Here is an 18,556-nt window from a genome sequence, read left to right as displayed (position 1 = left end):
GAAAGCCAAAGGAATATGGCATTGCCAGGGCAGAAGATGGGCAGTTTTCACTGAGGACTGGTTAGAGGTTAAGGTGAAATACAAAACAGTCCATAATGTTTGGCAGCACGGAGATCATGGGTGATTTTAAGAGGGAAGTTTCTCTGGAGTCCTGTGGGTAGAAGAAAAGTTAGAAGAAACCATGAGAAGAAAAAAAAGCAGAGGGTTTTTGTGTGCTTGTTTTACTGTATGTGGAAGTGAAATTGAGCAGCTGGAGGGGACATTGGGTGAGGGATTTGGGGTTTTGTTTGTCTGTCTGTGTTTACCATGGGACACTCTATAGCATGTTTTTGCATTGATGGGAATGGTCCAAAAACAAGCACAAATTGAAAATGCAGCAAAGAGAAGGGCATCCTTGAGAATGTGCTGGGGGTCAGTGTTCCAGAGCTCCAGAGGGTAGATGGGTTTTGTTGTAGAATCTCTTGCTTCCTCCATTAAAACAAGAGAAATGGAGAAGATGGATGTAGAAGATGGATATAGATTCACAGATTAGGGGGGGAGGAGGACATATAAATTCTTATCTTATGGTTTCTATTTTTTTAATCATAAAGAACATTTTAAAAATCATGTTTAATTCATATTTGAGGAAGGTTTGAGAAGAGAAACTGTAGAAGATATGAAATCATCATCATGATATTGGAAAAGCTAATTCACTAAGGAAACATAAGAGGAGTGTTGAGTGTTTTATTCAGATTTTTGATCATGATTTTAAAGTGAAACTGGTCACCTATATTTTGTGTGTGTGTTTGTCCTCCAGTAATCTTCTATTTTTAAAATACATGTGTGGATACACTGGCCTCCACCAGGCATGTTTTATTCCAAGCAAGTGTTGACAGACAATAAAGCAGGAGAGGAAACTTTCAAGCAGGTGATTATAAATTATAGACTATGTGATCTAAATGAATAAGAAAGAAAATAAAAAGAGGGGCCTGACCGGTGGGAAATGAGACACGGCTGATGGTTTGGCAATCAGTGAGTTTAAAAAAATCATGAGGGTGAACCAGAGCTGGGGAGGAGGTGTGACTTAGAGTTTGGGTTTTCAGAAACAGATTAGGAGGTGGTGCTGATTGCAGTAATAACCAGGTAGTGTGCGATAATAAGGCTAGATTGGTTGTAGTAAAGTGGAGGAAAAAGCAACTGGAGATGAGAAGGTCAAGGAGCTGAAAATCCAGAGCTTGGATGTCCTCTCATCTTGCACACATCTTAACATTTTGTAGTTGTTGATCTATTTTTCCAACAAACATTGGGTTGGCCAAAAGATTCATTTGTTTTTTTCCATAAGATGGCTCTAGTAGCACTTAGCTGTCTTTCACTTCATTTGAAACAATTTTGCTAGATTGTATGTGACAGCTGTCATATCAGCCTACATTTTAAAAAAAGACATCAAAATTGGTGAATTTTTGTGTCGCCATTTCCATATTGAAGAAGGGAGAAAAAAAGCAACATTTTTGACATATTATGTTTTATTATCTCAAGAAAGGTAAAAATGCAACCGAAATGCAAAAAAAGATTTGTGCAGTGTATGGAGAAGGTGCTGTGACTGATTGAACGTGTTGAATGTGGTTTGCAAAATTTCGTGCTGGAGATTTCTCGCTGGACGATGCGCCACAGTCGGGCAGACAAGTTGAAGTTGATAGCGATCAAATTGAGACATTAATTGAGAACAATACAATCAACATTATACTACATGGGAGAGAGCTGACATACTCAACATATCCTAAAGAAGCGCTGAAAATCATTTGTCCCGGCTTGGTTACGTTCATCACTTTGATGTTTGGGTTCCACATAAGTTAAGTGAAAAAAACCTGGACCGTATTTCCGCATGTGATTCTCTGTTTAAACACAGTGAAAACATTTCATTTTTAAAACAAATTGTGACGGGCGATGATGTACAATACGTCATCTATACAATACTGTGGAACAGAAGAGATCATGGCGCAAGCAAAATAAACTACTACCAACCAGATCAAAGGCCGGTCTCCATCCAAAGAAGGTGATGTGTATATGGTGGGATTGAAAGGGAGTCCTCTATTATAAGCTCCTTCCAGAAAACCAAATGATTAATTACCATAAGTACTGCTCCCAATTAGACCAACTGAAAGCAGCACCCGAAGAAAAGCGTCCAGATTTAGTCAACAGAAAATGCATAATCTTCTATCAGGATAACGCAAGACCGCATGTTTCTTTGATGACCAGGCCAATACTGTTACAGCTTGGCTGGGACGTTCTGATTGATCTGCTGTATTCACCAGATATTGTACCTTTGTATTTCCACTTATTTCAGTCTTTACCAAATTCTCTTAATGGAAAAAATTTCAATTCCCCGGAAAACTGTAAGAGGCACCTGAAACAGTTTTTTGCTCAAAAAGATAAAAATTTGGGGAAGATAGAATTATGAAGTTGCCTGAAAAATGGCAGAAGGTAGTGGAACAAAAGGGTGAATACATTGTTCAATAAAGTTCCTGGTGAAAATGAAAAATGTGTCTTTTATTTTTACTTAAAAACCAAAGGCTCTTTTTGGCTAACCCAATATGTTACTATCTGAAGGATGGGATGACATTTGTCTTGTCACTGCTTCATCCCTAATGCCCAGCATGGTACCTGACCCATAAAATACTCAATAAATATTTACTGAATGAACAAATAAGTTTATCCTTTTAAAAATTCTAAAAATTACTCCTGAATTGAGAGCTGCATCCTGGGACACCACTCTCCCGACTCCTCATGGACCACTTTTTGTGAGTGGCTATGTGGGTAATGACATTTACTGCTGCTGTGGATGCTGTGAGAAGCACTCCTGTTTAATTCTCCATGGTATTTAGCATAGGGGGTTGCTGAGGAAGTAATTCACTCCCTTATGCAGTATTCCTATTAGGACCCACAAGGGAAATTTTTCTAGGATTTCATTGCTAGGAAGACCTGTGACTCTCTGACGATTTGTGAGTCTCATAATCGAATATGTTTTCCTCTTTGCTTTGTCCATTACAGCCAGATTTGTGGCTGAGGCTCGACTTTAGCAATTATGCAGAAAAATATGGTATCCATTTCTGATGAATTATTTTACCCTTTGCTTTATCGGACTATCTTTTCCTGATTCCCTCGTCTCAGTGATTTCTTCTCACGTTTCTGTTTCTATCCCAGAATCTTTCTTGGGTATTTAATGGTAAAATGTGTTTCCCCAAGGTTCGGCTGGTTGAAAATTTCTCTTGACCACTTCAACTGGTGCAAACTTCTGGTGATCATGTGGAAAGAAAGCCTGTTATAAACTATAATAGTGAAGATTCAGATTAGGTCCATTTATAAACAATACATGTTTCTGAGGATTTATTGAGCTAATTTGAGTTAAGCTTAGAATTTCTATAATATATAATATTCAACATGTCATTTATCTTGGACAATATCAGATACAAAATTGTTTACAAAAAGTAAATACTTTTCTGAAAATTTATCAATTAAATCAAAGGCCCCATCTGAGACTTTATTAATTTAATTAATGAATTTTATGAACTTTTGCCATATATTTGATTAATCAAATAATTTAAGAAGTGTAAAAAGAACCAAATCACATCTGAAGACTCTGGGAGCCTTATAAGAAAGGCAAATGTGGTAGTAAAGCAGACATCAAGATGACGGATATGGGCAGAGGCCACTGCGGGATGAGAAGAGTGAATGGGAATGAGAAGACAAGTGAAACTCTATAGGACTAACCACATGGGAACACTGAAACAAAGATCTACACCCTTAAAGAAAATGACAGGGGAAAACAGAGGAAATGCATTATAGCTGTGAGCTTTGCAATTCACCGTAGTGGAGAGTCATTAAATACATTAAGCACATTCAATACTGTCATTGTGGGAAAATTGTATTCCAGAACAGTTGTTGACACCTGCTGTATTTTATAAGAGCTGCTTTCCTCAGATGGCGATGCGAAGCTGGTAGGACAGAGAATGAGCACAGCTCAGCAAGGGTGCTCGCACAGCGGGGCAGAGACCAGACCCACTGCTTGCATTGGCTGGGGACAACGGTATGCTTCTTCCTCTAAAGTTTGATTGCTAGTCTCATTAAGTGTTATATATGAGAAAAATGAGATTGTTAATTGTGTTTGCTGTGAAATATATGAATAAGCAAATAAAACACATTAAAAACTTATCAACAACTGTAAAAATATTCCAGAATGATGTAAATTACATTGGTACAGCTAGTTTTACATATTTTTGTAAACGACCTAAAATCCTTTTTTTGGGAGAAGCTGGGTTATTCATGAAAGAATGTAAAACAGGACTACATAAAGTCATATTTTCACTATTGAATTTAAAAAATGACTCTAGGGATGGAATGTTTTATTATTAGTATTATTAGAACCACCACTTATCGTACACTGCGAGCTTCTAGTATGTAAGCAATATGCTAAACATTTTTTGTGCCATATTCATTTAATCCCCACAGCAAGCGAATGATGGGTACAATCACTGTTCCCATTCCGACATTCAGCAAGTATTTCTTGAGTCCCTAATATGTGCTGGCAACCTTTCTAGAGTGAGTGAGACAAAGACTTTGTTTTCTTGGAGCTTCCCTACTAATGGAGGACAATGAACAAGTAAGCTAACAGGATATAGATAGTAATAAAGGCCAGGAGGCATCTAAAACCAGACCAGGGGATGGAGAGCGGCAGGAAATGCCATTTCAGAGTGGTCTAGAAGCGCCTCTCTCAGGAGATGACATTTGAGAAGAAACTTGTATACAGCGAGAGAGTAAATCATTTTGTGAAGGCGGAAACAAAAACTCAAAAAAAAGCTAAGTAACTTGTCAAGGGTTACACAGAAAATGGCTGAGCTGGAATTCAAGCCTAGAGTATCAAACTCTGGACCCTTCACTTTCAACCATTATACCTCATGCCTCAAAATTCTGGGCTGATCTCACGGCAGGCCTCTAGGGCAGTTTCCATCTTCCCACATCAGGGTTTGCCATTCCCCGAGGCTCAGTGGCAGCCCTGCTCCAGCCATGGCCGTTTGGTGAGGCTACAGTTTCATGGCAAAAAAGAAAAAAGGTATTTGATTAAAATCGATCTGAAAAACAGCTGGGAATCTGTTTTGCTGTGTGAATATTAGCAGGAGGGGAGTGTCTTTGGGAACCACGTGTGCAGTGTTAGTGCTCCTAAAGTGTTACCTGATGTACCTGCAGAATGTTCACATGGCTTGAGGGAAATTCACATTGGGCCCTTGCCTAAGTCTTGCGGGATAAAGTTGGCAGTAGTAGAAACACGTTTCCCTCTTTAATCTCCTCTCATTTATTTTCCCTGTCATGCTATACAGTCACTGCTGGAAGGGCACGCACAGACTCTGTCCTGTTTACACTTACCAAACTGCCTTTGTTCAACCAGAATCGCTGCAACTTTACCTTCTCTCCCTGGAACCCTCAGTGTGGATGGCAGATAGTCCCAGCTGGTCCCATGGCACTGTGTGTGTGGGCTGGGTTTAATCCCCCTCTTTCCCCGTCCAGGTGCTTGTTCATAAGAAGGAGGGAAGAGCATGCTATTGAGAGGAGCCTGGATCTGGGATGAATCCCAGAAGAAACCCTGGCCCCTAGATGTGCAAAAGAACAGTCTTCAAGTTGATGTGGATTTGAGTAGATCTCTGAAGTTTTTGGAGATGTCACAGATGGTCTCAGAAGACTTATAACCTTTGCACTCATGTGCACATTTATCAAATACTTATTAAAAGCGCCTTTAATATGCACATCACAGTTCTTAACCCAGGAAGTATAAAGAGCACACGGGCTCATGGGAGAGACAGACATGAAGAAGATCGTCGCATTTAGGGTTATAAGTGGTGTAAAAGAGGCAGAAATAGGGTGATATGGGAAAAACAAAGAGTGACTTTTGGGGATCCCAAAAAAGCTTCACAGAGAAGGTGGTAGTGGGGGTGGGCCTTGAAGGACAAGTAGAATTTGCCACGGGAGAAAGAAAAAGGTGAAAAATATTAGGCAGAGGGGATAGAGTGTCCAAAGACACAGAATTCAGATGTGACTTGGTTCCCTCAGGACACAACACGTGGACAGGTAGATGATTCTACCGACACTGGGGGAGGGATGGCTGGAGAGGAAGGTGGGCCACCCAAAGGGCCTTCGGTTACCAGCCAGGGGGCCATGGCCTTTTTCTCTCCCTCTGTGGAATGGAACCATAGATTCTGGAACAGAAAGGACCTTAGAGAACATACAGTTGATAAAGAAACTGAGACTCACATAGTGACTAGATTAAACTACATATTTAAAAATAGAACATGATTTTAGAGTTACTGCCAAATGAGAATCTCCTAAAGATTTTTGTTTTGATTGAACACATATATATTTACTTATGAACATAAATATTTTGTTTCTTCGGTGTGCTTGTTTGCACATGATGGACAACGTGTTGTAAGGGCTTCAGATTCTTATAGCCATAAGAAGTTAGAGCTGTCAGTGCTTTTACTACACAGCATTATGATGAATGCTTTGGACACTCACGCACACCATGCAGGTAGGAGTATAAATTGGAACAGCTTTTCTGAAGGGCAGTTTGGCAACGAACATCAAAACAACCTATGAAATCTGAAGAGCGTTGACCTCAAATTCTTTTATAAAGAATTTGTCTGAAGGGACTGACCAGAATTGCATCTGGAGTACATTCATTCATTGCAGTATTGTTTATAAAGTCAAAAAACTGGAGATAACCTACATTTTCTCATAAAATAATTATGGTGCAATGGAGTGCTCTGTCAAAATTAAAATCATTAATAGCAATTTGTTTATATGAAAGTATATTCCTAAATGAAAAAATAGGTTACAGAATAGCATGTACAATGACCCTAATCTTGTAAAAATTAGCTATATAGTCTACTTACATGTATGTATGAAAAAAGTCTGGAAAGATTTATATTGAGATGTTAATAGTGGTTATTACTGGGTGGTAGAATAATAGGCAGTTCTTAATTTCTACTATTGTCTGATCCATATAACGTCTAGGTGTTTTAGTTTAACAATAAACAAGCATTACTTGATTACTTTGTGTAATAAAATGTTATACATCATTCCCCTATATGTGTGCAGACTGATTATTTGCCTTTTTACCACACTTATTTAAGATTCTTTGGTTGTTTCATCCAGGACTGTTTCCCCAACAACTAGGGAAAATGAAAAAGTTTGAGGACAATATATTATGGTTGGAAAACTTCTGCCTGTGTAGGTCATGTCTGTGATGGAAAAGATAAGCTAGCTTTATCTACGCTCCTTTTTGGAAAGCACATATCTTTAGGTTAAGCTGGCCGACTTCCAGAATTTCCATTTCCTTAGTAACTGAGCGGTGTAATAAATTGAATAAAAACATCTGCTGTTTTTCAAATCATTTATGCCGTGTAAAAGTCTCACCCGGACACCTGGATCCCCTTTTAAAAACTGTGAGTTTTCAAATTCTGCACATAGAGATGGAAATAATCTGGGATTAAGCCTGTCCTCTTAGGGGGAGTTGCTTAGGTTTTGTCCACTTATTTGGATTCTGGTGTTCAGGTGTGCATCACCCAAACCTAGTGTCTGTTTCTAACACTTAGAGGAATGGATTCTGTACCTTGGCTTTTATGAAGATGGTAAATGTATTGTGGAGAATGAACTGAAACACCGCTCATTGTTATTATGTGTAGACTTCAAGCTGCAAAGGAAAGATACGCAGCAGATTCTGCCCTTTTCTCTTTTCCCTCCTCCCTAAGGAACTTGGAGATAACTTTCTACTAGATTAGCTCTGGTCCAAACTCGTTTCTTTTCTGCCTGTCTCATGGTGCTCTTCTCTGAAAAGCTTCCATCTGCCCTGGGATATCTGCATCCCGCCTTTATTACAGAGTCTTCATGACAGAATAAAGGACTGACATGTCAATTGCTGTGTTTTCCATTTCTTTACCCCCCTTCCCTGTTTCAGATGGGAAACAAGGTTGTTCTCATTTCTTTACCTTGGATGCTTTTGCAGGGCAGAGAGAAGAAACTGCTTGGGGGCAAAAGCTCTTCCAACGTTTTCTTAAAATCTTGAGCTCGTCATGGAAATGGTGTTGGGTGTTCTGGAGAAGAGAGGTGCAGAGGGAGCATCTTCAAGGACAAAGTGAGAGCAGGGAAATCCTGGATATTAAGAAGGTCTGGAGGCTGGCCAGTCTGGAGAGCAGTTGGGACCTGTGCCCTGCTCCTAGCAGAGATCTGGGATGGGCAAGACTTCTGAGGTAAAGGTCACTGGAACATCTGTGCAGGATGGGCGTGGTGTCTCTGTTTTGAGCATTCAGACTTCAAAGGACCATGTGGACATACATCTTGAAGACATCAAAGGAAATTATTAGAGAAACAAGGAATTGTCCCCTACTTTCTGGGTTCCTTGTAAATCTTTCAAATACTGTAGGGGAGAGAGGCTAGAATAAAGTCTGAGAGACAGTGCATCTCCAGCCCTGAATGACATGTGCTTTGAGGTATATGCTTCAGTTGATGAGAAGAAAATACTGTTTCTGGCTCTGATGTAACTGGCTCTGAGTCCATCAGATGTATTTTTCAGAAGACCTTGTTTCCCTTCGATATTCCTCCAACATGCTGCCTATGGTTCAGATAGATTTCTGGAATTTTGTGGCTCTAAGAAGAGCTGGAGTAGACTGCAGCATTCCCTTTGTGAGGATTAGCAATTTGGGGGCCAGAAGCTGAATTTTTAAGGGCCATGGTTTATAATGAGGTTTGCACCCCTTTGTGTGAAAAAGTCACTTCCAGGTTGGAGCTAAGAACAGACAACCCATTTTGCAGCTTCCTGAGATTTCCTATTTCACATTATTGAACTCAACCCTCCCCTCTATAGCAGCTCCAGCTGTAATTATTTCTCTATGCTTGGGAGCAGGTAATCCATTTTGAGTTGCACTATTCAAAACTATGTCATTGATTATTTCTTGGTTTGTGTCATGGTTTCTGAGGCCGTGATGATATAAAGTCACTGTCAGTTTGCATCTCTAATCGTTGTTGCTCACGCTTCAAATGGGGCTATTGATACAGACTGGAGCCATACGGATGACACAACATGAAAATGAACACGGCTGACAGCTGCGGGTGAGAAATAGAGGCAGCAGCCCTGACCTCAGGTTTCTGACAGCCCAGTGGAAAAGTTAGAGCATAGTCACCAACACCTGTAACACACGAATAATCTAAAATAAGGCAGGAATTAATAAGGGCCAGAATCAAGTTACAAGGCATTATGGGCGTTTAGGGACGGGAGCGTTTATTCCTGGATGAAGTATTTGTAGAACAGTCTTGAATGATGCGTAGGATTTGTGTAGGCAGAAGGGAAAAGGTAATTCATGTGCCTATTTTTGGTGACGTATTGCAACTAAAGCCTGAGGGTTTGGTTCTTAAGATAAGTCACAGGCCACACAATCCGCCACATGCCATATTCCCCCACCATACCTTAAGCCTGAGTTTGGAGTACATTGGAGCAAGATAAAATCATGTTCCGTTTCCTTTTAGGAGAGTTTTAATTCCACTTCCTCTTTCCTTTTCATTCCTTCTACCTGAAGATATAATTGAGCCAACGGTGTACATTCAGACATTCTCCAGAGATGAGGGATGACTCGGCCGAGGGGAGGTTTGGGACCTTCCTCATCCTGCACTGGGCCTTGCTGTTTTGCCTGTGCTTAAGAGCAGTATCAGAGCAGAGCAGAGGAGGGGATCTCCAGGTTGTTCAGCTATAAGTTGCTGGACACCGAACATGGGAAAGACCCAAGGCAGAATGAACCAGTGAAATGTGGGTAACAGTGATCAACAGAAATGTGCTCTCCACGCACAGATCGGATCGTCAATGAAGCCATGCTGAAATGGAGAAGCACCTGGATAGGACAGTTTCCAGATATGACAGTAACGAGTCTGGTGGTTGTAATTATAATCATAATATAATTATAGCAGCTAATATTTACTGAGCACTCACTTGCTGTCAAGCTCTTGACGTGCATTATTTTATTTACTCCACCTAACTATCCTGTAAGAGAAATACAAATGTTCTCTCTGTTTTACAGGTGAGGAAACTGAGGCAGAAAAGTTAGGACAATAATTGGCCAAGGTGATAAGCTAGGAGCTAGTGGAGCATTTCAGTCTGGCTCTCAAGCCTCAAAGCATAGTTCTTAGCCAGACCGACTGATTTCAGGAGAGCAGCGAGGGAGTGTGTGTAGGGAATCTCTGCTGGTGCTCTCAGCATCCCAGTGGGTGATGGAGGCGTTGCTGAGTTTATTTGCATCATCAGAGATCATTTAATGGACCGTATTAGAACAAAAGCAATGGTTGTACTCACAGAATTCATGTCTCACATTTCCTCAGATGTTCTCTCTTTTATCCTCTGCCATCAATAGGGTGTTGGCTAGACAGTGGCTTTTTTGAAAAGTGTCAATAATGAATTAAAATAGCTTTTTGATGGAAAAACTACCGATAGCCTATAAAAGAGTAACACTTAACAACTTATCTGGAGGTGATTGAAGAGAGCAAATGAAACAAATTTGCAGCATGTTATATTTTGCTCATATAGTTTCTGAAAAATAAATAAGCAAATAAACTCTGCTGTTGAAGATTGCTGGCTGTGGATGTTGAGTTACAGGACCGTAGTACTTATGCACCAACCGGGAAACATGAGTTTGCATTCCTAAGTATGCCTTTGCTTCTCAGACACATATTTGTATAATTCTTCGGCTTCCTGTAGGAGAAGTGACATTGAACCTGTCTCTTATGTTCAATTGTTATTTACAAATTCACAACCAACTCTAGCCTCTACCTCCGATATTAGAAAAGAGGAAATGTTTCTAAGAGAACCCTCACACTTTCATCTCCAACAAAGCTGTGGCATAAATATATTGGAATTAATTGGATGTTTAAGCTTATGCCCTCCTGGAGGTGACATGCATTATCTTCCAAGACCCCAGGGTAGTGGGTATGTTAAGGGCATATATAACCTTAAAAAAAAACTTATGTTTTGGTGAAAATGTAATGCATGCAAACAACACAAAATACAAAAGATGTTAATCATATAGCTTGAAAACGAAGGGTCCCCTCAACCCCATCACCTGGTCACAGAAATCACTGTTGTGCTTTCTTGTGTCACATGACATCTTGATTCAGATAATTTGATATGAGAATCGTTTGACTTGACTGAAAAACTGAACTTTTATTTTAAAAGAGATCACCAAATAATAGTCATGCACAAAACATCATTGCTCTCCTCACCTCTTCCCCTATCACCAGGTCTTTCTTTACCACAGCTCTGTTCACACAGAGATAAGGACAAAGGCAGCGTAAGGGAGATTGGGAGGCTGAGGGAGAGGCAAGGGCAGCGGGGAGTCAAATCCAGGTAGGATGAGAGATGGAGTAAGAACCTGGGCTGTAAGTTGTGCAGATTAATGTTTAAAATCCAACCTTTAAAACTCAAATGGCTGGTTTATAATATTGTGCTTTATGTAAGCAAACCCTTAGTGACAGCTCTCAGGTGAGCTTGGAAACTGATTAGGACATTTGGTTGTTTAGGTAACATAGCAGGAGTTCGTGATGAAGCCCTGATGGTGAGTAGGCAGGTATTATATTGTCCCAGCTTCTATCACCAGTGGGCTCGGGCTGCACCCCCACTTTAAGCAGCGTGAACAGTGGGGAGGTAGGAGGCTGTTGTCAGATGTGCTCCCAGAATTTCCTGAAGCTCTTCCATGCCCACAGGCTATGAATAATTTTGTAACACTTGTTCTTATCCTCCCCATCAAACACACAGACACACACACACACACACACACATGCAGTTTGCCATGGCCTCTAGTTCTGATTCATGACAATCTAGTGTAGTGTAAATATAGATGATAGATAGATAGATAGATGATATATAGATAGATGATAGATAGATAGATGATAGATAGATATAAATACAGATCTCACTGCATTTCCAGCAAGGCAGGAGAAGGTGGAAGTACAGGTAGGGGACTAGCTCAGCCAAGGCATGGAGCAGTGACAGCGTGTGTTTGTGTGGTGGGCAGTGGAGGGGTGTGATTAGAGTGTGAGTGAAGAGCACAGAGTGACCCATTTCTCTAGAGGAAGCTTGGGCTGCATTATGCACAGCCTTGTATGAAATGAGGAGCTTTGGGCCATTTGAATCCACAGAGTGGTCAGAGTGCAGAATGACCTCTTTGGTCACAGTGTGGAGGGTGGCTTGGGGAGAGAAATGGGAGTCGTCAGTTTCTATCATGCATGTTGGCTGGCGGTCCTAAATGCCGTTGCACCAAGAAGGCAAGAATATGCCTAAAGCAAATCCTTCATCATCTCACCAGCGACATGAGGAATTTGAATGCCAATTGTCTTCTTATATGTTGGGCTTCTTGAGAAGTGTATCCAGCCTGCTGACTCACTCTTTGGATACTAGCTGGTTGCTTTACCATCTGTGTGGGTGTTGGAACTCAGGTTCTTTGGACTTCTCCATCCTGTCTCCGTTCTTCATGTTTTTTAGATCCCTGAGTTAAGAAATTAGTATCAAGATTGTCAGTTTACAGGTAGATGTGTCATGTCCCAAACAGGCTGGAAACATGCTTGTGCAATAATGTATTCACACAACAGTGACAAGGACCAAGGTGAGATTTCCAACATTGTAGCCTTACGGCGTAGCTAACTCACTCCTTCAGAGCTGCGCTCGTGTGACCCAACCCCACCCAGCAGGGCGTGTGAGGACGGCGGGTCACGGACATGGCTGACTGGTTCCTTGATGGGTGAGTACAGGTGGGTGATATAGAGTGATGAGGAGAAATGCTAGGAGAATATGCTCCACAAGAAGTTCAGGAGGAGCAACACAAATAAAAGATGATGAGTGAGAAGCTACAAGAGCAGAGTAAGCCAGCTTGCAGCACTCAGTGTAGCCCATTCAACTAACCACTAACATCTACTGATGACCTACTGTGCGCTCGCTACACAAGACAGAGGTAGAGAGCAAGATACACTCTCTGCCCTCAAGCTTCTCTCCATCTTAGAGGGAAACAGACTAGGTGGTGGATCCTTGAGATGGTTTCTCCCTCAGAGCCTCCAGAAGGAATCAGTCCTGCCAACTGATTGATTTTGATTTTGGCCTCCTCAACTGTGAGACAATAAATTTCTGTTGTTTTAAGCCACCTACTTTATGGTAATTTGTTACAGTAGGAAACTGATATATAGATAAACTTAGCAGTGGCACTTAGCCTCATTTCCCAGTAGAAATCAGGGTCTGACGTCCCACTGAGAATAGATTGGAATGTTCACGATGCCAGACACACGACAGCTTTGCATGTGTGGACCCTGGGGAGGACCAGGGAGGGGAAAAGAGGCTTTGATAGGAGGTGTTCAAGGGGACACCACGTACAGGATTCAACAGCAAACAGCACGTTGAGAGTAAGTGCAACATGGAGGAAAATGGTTAATTTCCTTATATGAAGAGCTGCTGCCAAAAAAATCAGTACGAAAAAGATAAATACCTTTTAGAAAAGTGAGGAAAGTTGAACAATAATCAATACACAAAGGAAACATGGCAAATGACTAGTGTATCACCACCTGGATCACCTGGGCGCGTTGTGCATCCTGCCTTCTCTTAAATTGGTACTCAAGAATTGCTCTTTCAAGCGTGTCCCAAAGATGTGTGTTCAGGGCCCGGCTTGTGAGGACCAGAGAGCAGGCTTATTTTGGACCAGATGAAGTAAAGGCGTGTGCTACACAGCTCACTGCATCAGAAATGGTTCCGAACCTGGAGCAAAGGGTGTTGTGTGATAGGAAAGCATCATCAGTTGAGGAATCAACACACACGCATTTGCTGAAGACCTATTTGGCTCTGGCACCATCCTGGGTCCCGAGGGGAGCACGAGAACGCCATGCCCTGCTCCAACTCCCCTCCCCCACCCTCAACCTCCCACCATCATACCCATCCCCACCTCTTGCCACGGAGGAGAAAAGACTGAGGGATAAGAAATAACGGGATGACAAACCAAGGATAAATGAATTGTTTGGTCTAGATTATATGAGTGGTCTCCAGTTCTGGCTGCACATCAGAATCCCTGGAGAGCTTTTTAAAAATATAGATGCCTACTGGAATGTTCATGGCAGCGCTGCTTGTAAGAGCTCCAAACTGGAGACTATCCAAACGCACATCAACAGTAGTATGGATAAATAATTATGGATTATTTGTGTAATGGAGTACCACTTAGCAATGAGAATGAAAGATCGACAACTATATGCAACAATGTGGACAAATCTCTTTAGTATAATGTTGAGTGAAAGGAACCAGGTAAAAAGTGTCATGCTGAAATGTACCATTGCAACATAAGATGCTAACAATAGAAGAAACTGGGTGCAGGGTACACTGGAACTTTCTGTACTGTCTACACGTTTTTTTGTTGTTGTTGTTGCAAATCTGAACTGTTCCGAAATTTAGATGTTTATTTAAATATGAAAAGTGATACTGCATGATTCCATTACTGTCAAATACACAGACAGATAAAAATCATCCTATGCTATTAGAAGTCAGGAAACTGCTTACCCTGGGAGGAGTGTGTCTGGGAGGGTACACAAGGGGACATTGGGGTGGTGGCAATGTTCTGTGTCTTGATCTGTGTGTTGGTTACGTGGGTGTGTTCCACTGTGAAAATGTGTCGAGCTAAACACTCATGTGCACTTCTGGATGTCATATTTTATTTCAATAAAATGTTAAAAGCTGTGCTGACGTCCAATCCTACCTGGACTGACTAAATCAGATTTCTTAGAGAAGGGCCTGGGCATTAGTATTTTTTAAAAGCTCCCTGGATTATTCTAATGTGCATCCAGGATGGAGAACCACTGCTCTTTGTCCTGTGGGCAGTAAGAAGAGCCAGAAACCAGTACAGACTGGAGTCCTGGGTACAAACCTCCCAGAGAAGGCAGTGCATGCATGGATTCGTAAAGGCTGGGAGGGATGGATGAGGCCAGCGGGGCTCCACTATAGATGAGCAATTCAAGCCCAGGAAACTTTCAATTTCCAATTCTCATTTTTCTGTTTTTCTGGTGGTGGCTACTCTTTTGCTTAGAAACTTGATCTCCCATCGTAAATGCTCTTGTCATATGTTGACCCCTTAGGTTTGAGAGCTGTGATCTCACTGGGCTTTGTGCAAATGGAATTAAAAAGCAATGAGTCTTGTGTACCTTAAACACTATATTTTATCTAATTTGTACTCTTTGCTGTATTTCTGCTTAAGCTTCAGGAAGCCCTCAAGAAAGCACACTTATAATAAATGACTGGAAAAATACGGCTCAGCATTTAGGTTGGAACACAGGCCCACTCCCTCTAGCGTTAGTAATCAACCGCTAAGACATAATGCATTTAAAGTGCACAAAATTGGGAAAGGGAGACGTCTTTGGGGCAAGGACTGATGCGTTCCTGGCTTATGCAGGACTGAGGTCTGAGTGTGTGTTCCTGCAGCTGCTGATTCTTAGTCCAGACAGTCCAGTGGACTCTCTGCTAAGTGTCTTACTTACAAGGGAGACAGGAGCTGTATGGAATATTCACTAAGAGCATCTGTGAGCTTCCAGGGCCGTTTTGTTCTGATAGCCTTTACTTCCTTGGACTTATTCTAGGTAATTAATGATGGTAACAGCCGGCCTTTCTCGAGTGCTCACATCATGCCAGGCACTTCGCCAAGCCCTTTCCATGAATTCTGTCATTTAATCCTCCCTTCAATCTTGTGAATCCCCCCTTGGCAGATGAGAAATCTAATGTCCAGGATTAATAATTTACCCAAGGTCCCCCCACCTGTCAGAAGCAGTTGACTTCCAGACGGTGCTTTTAACCATGGTGTGATACTGCCTACAGGTATCCCACACAGTCGGGATGATGGGACCCTGTAATAATTTGTCCCTAAAGCCCTTCCCTCTGCTCCTTCCCACCCCACCCTAAGTCTCACGATTTGTCACCTTGTTGTCCTTTCTTCTTCCTCTGACTTTCTTTTTCCCCCTCTGGGTCCTTGCATTTATTCAGGAGAGCTGTTTTTCCTGCCCCCACTTCTCTTCTCCAGAAGAGTGGATGATAAATTAAATCATGCTGCGATGTTTGGGATTTGCTGAGTAATTTCCCTCCAGAGTGACTGCACTTGAAGAGAAACTCCACCAGGAGGACAGCGCTTATCACCCACGCGTGCTTAGGAAAGTGACGTAAGCTGGCCCAGGGGACAGCAAACTCCGGCCTGCTGGCCAGATGCTGTTTTGGTAAATAAAGATTTACAGGAGCACAGCTGCACCCCTTTGTGTATTTATTATCTGTGGCTGCTTTGGCGCTATAGTGGCAAGGTTAGAGTATTAGGACAGATGGTATGGACCACAAAGCCTAAAATATTTGCTTTCTAGAGAAACTTTGCCCACCCCAGTGACGCTACGGAAAGGCTTTACTGCAGAGCACGGTGCACAGGCGCTCCATAAATGGCAATTTCCTCTGGGTAGGAAGAACATTCTGAAATCATATCACATGGGTCACTGATGCCCCTGCCCATTCACAACAGGCAACGGAGGCCACAATCCTGGCTGAATATTCATCTGCACTTCGGCAAGTGGAAGAGTGACAAGCATCCTTTGCAGAAACAAAACGATGTATTATTCATTTTGCAGAGCATTTCCTGGAGTGCAAGCAGCAGGAAAACCCCAGCTGGGTTGGAAGCAGCCTGGGATTGGGAGCCTCATCTCGGTGCCAGGACCAGTGAGCTGGACTACAAGGACTGATGCTTCAGTGCTACAGATACAGGACAATTATGTGTCCTGACAGCTGTTGCCTTACCAGATAAAAGAAGACCCTTATTTTCTCTTTCAGAATGTGTTTAAAATCTCAAAAACTGAAATGAGTCTTGAAACACTTCAAGTTAACTGCTTGTCTGCATCCTTATTATCTTTTTGTCAAGGACTACTTTTCATCGTGCATTCCTTGGTTTCCACTGGCTAGCGGTAGGGGTGGCCCGGGGTTGCTGTCGACAATATCAGATGGCCAGGCTGCACAGATACTGCTTCCAGTTCCAGTCCAGGAAGCCATTAAATGCAGCCTCCCAGTTTCTCCATGAATTCTACCTTCTTTAATTTGGGGAAGTGGGGGGTCTTACATTTGTGGACCATTTTCTCTGGGAGCTATATTTCCCATTCTACGGATACACACGTACTGGGATCTAATACTTTCTCCTGGATGACTTAGAAGGTCTTAACTTCTTAATAGGTCACACATAATTATATATTCCCCATCGTGCCTCTTCTAACTCTCAGTAAGATCTAGTCTCTGTGAGGTTGGTAGAGTGATGGAGATTGGAATTAATATGAAATTAACCCTATTGTCTTAGCCTAGCTTCCCCAGAAACCAGCAACAGCATAATTCCAGGGAGCAGAAGTGAGCGCATGGGGGAGTGGGGCAGGAAGGAGGAGCGGTGAGGTGACAATGGGCTGTAGCGCCTGCCTCCTCTAAGTCACTTCATCTCGTGAGGCTATTTTATAAGAAGAGGTATAAACTGGGACAGTCGACCCCGAGGGGAGAGATGGGGAAGAATTTATCCCCCAGCTTCTGTCTTCCCCACCAGCACCTGCCTAAAAGGTTTACTCCGTGGGTTCTTAGTGCTCCTGTGCTTCCTGGCTGCATGCGTGGGCCCTGAGTGGGGTCTTGAGAAGTCCCAGGGTTTCTGGTCATAGATGCAGCCACTTGATCAGGCCCTTCCATGCCCCTCAGTGCTCCCAGTTTTCCTACACACCCTGGCTTTCTAGGCGAGCACCACCTGTAGCTCCCATTTTCTCTGGTTGAGGAGTAGGCCCCGCCCACACATCAGGGAGTTAATATCCCAGAGACCCTGAGAGTCGGTGGCTAAATACGCTAGCGTCCTTGTCTTTGTGTGAACCAGGGATGAAGACTGTGTTGCATCTTATTGCAGAGGCTTCCAGTGGTCGAGCCTCAGTTACCACTGCAACCACAGTAACCACTGCTCATTACCACACCCTTTACCGGTTCTCTTCTCATCCCATGTCACTCCCCCACTCCCCTCTCAGTGTTTCAAGGAGCAGCTCTATATCCTTATCTCAGAGTCAGCTTCTGGAAGAACCCAGCCAAAGACCACAGTGAAACCCCTGAGGAGGTGAGAGGCCCAGGGCATGGGCGGGTACTGCTCTACTGTACCTGGGCGAGTGCTCCAGCTGCAGCGACAGCTGGGGCGGGAGTCAGGGGGAGGCCGTGAGCATCTGAGGTGGTGCAACAGATGTCTGATGGGCGCGTGAGCCACCTGGCAAGAAGGGTTACAGTTCATTGATTTGAAGCAGGCTCTGAGAAGCATTTACCACGTGCAGAGACCACGCTGAGCACTGCCTGGGGATAAATGCATTTAAGGCTCACCATTGGGAAGCAGGCACTATTATCATTGCCCACATTTTATGAATGAGAAAGCAAGCTCAGAAGGATGAAGTAATCTGCCTAAGGTAACACAGCAAGAAAAGGGCAAAGGCAGGACTTAAACGCAGG

The sequence above is a fragment of the Hippopotamus amphibius genome, chromosome 2 (genome assembly GCF_030028045.1).
Source record: "Hippopotamus amphibius kiboko isolate mHipAmp2 chromosome 2, mHipAmp2.hap2, whole genome shotgun sequence".
Classification (NCBI taxonomy): Eukaryota; Metazoa; Chordata; class Mammalia; order Artiodactyla; family Hippopotamidae; genus Hippopotamus; species Hippopotamus amphibius.
This window is presented reverse-complemented; position numbering follows the sequence as displayed.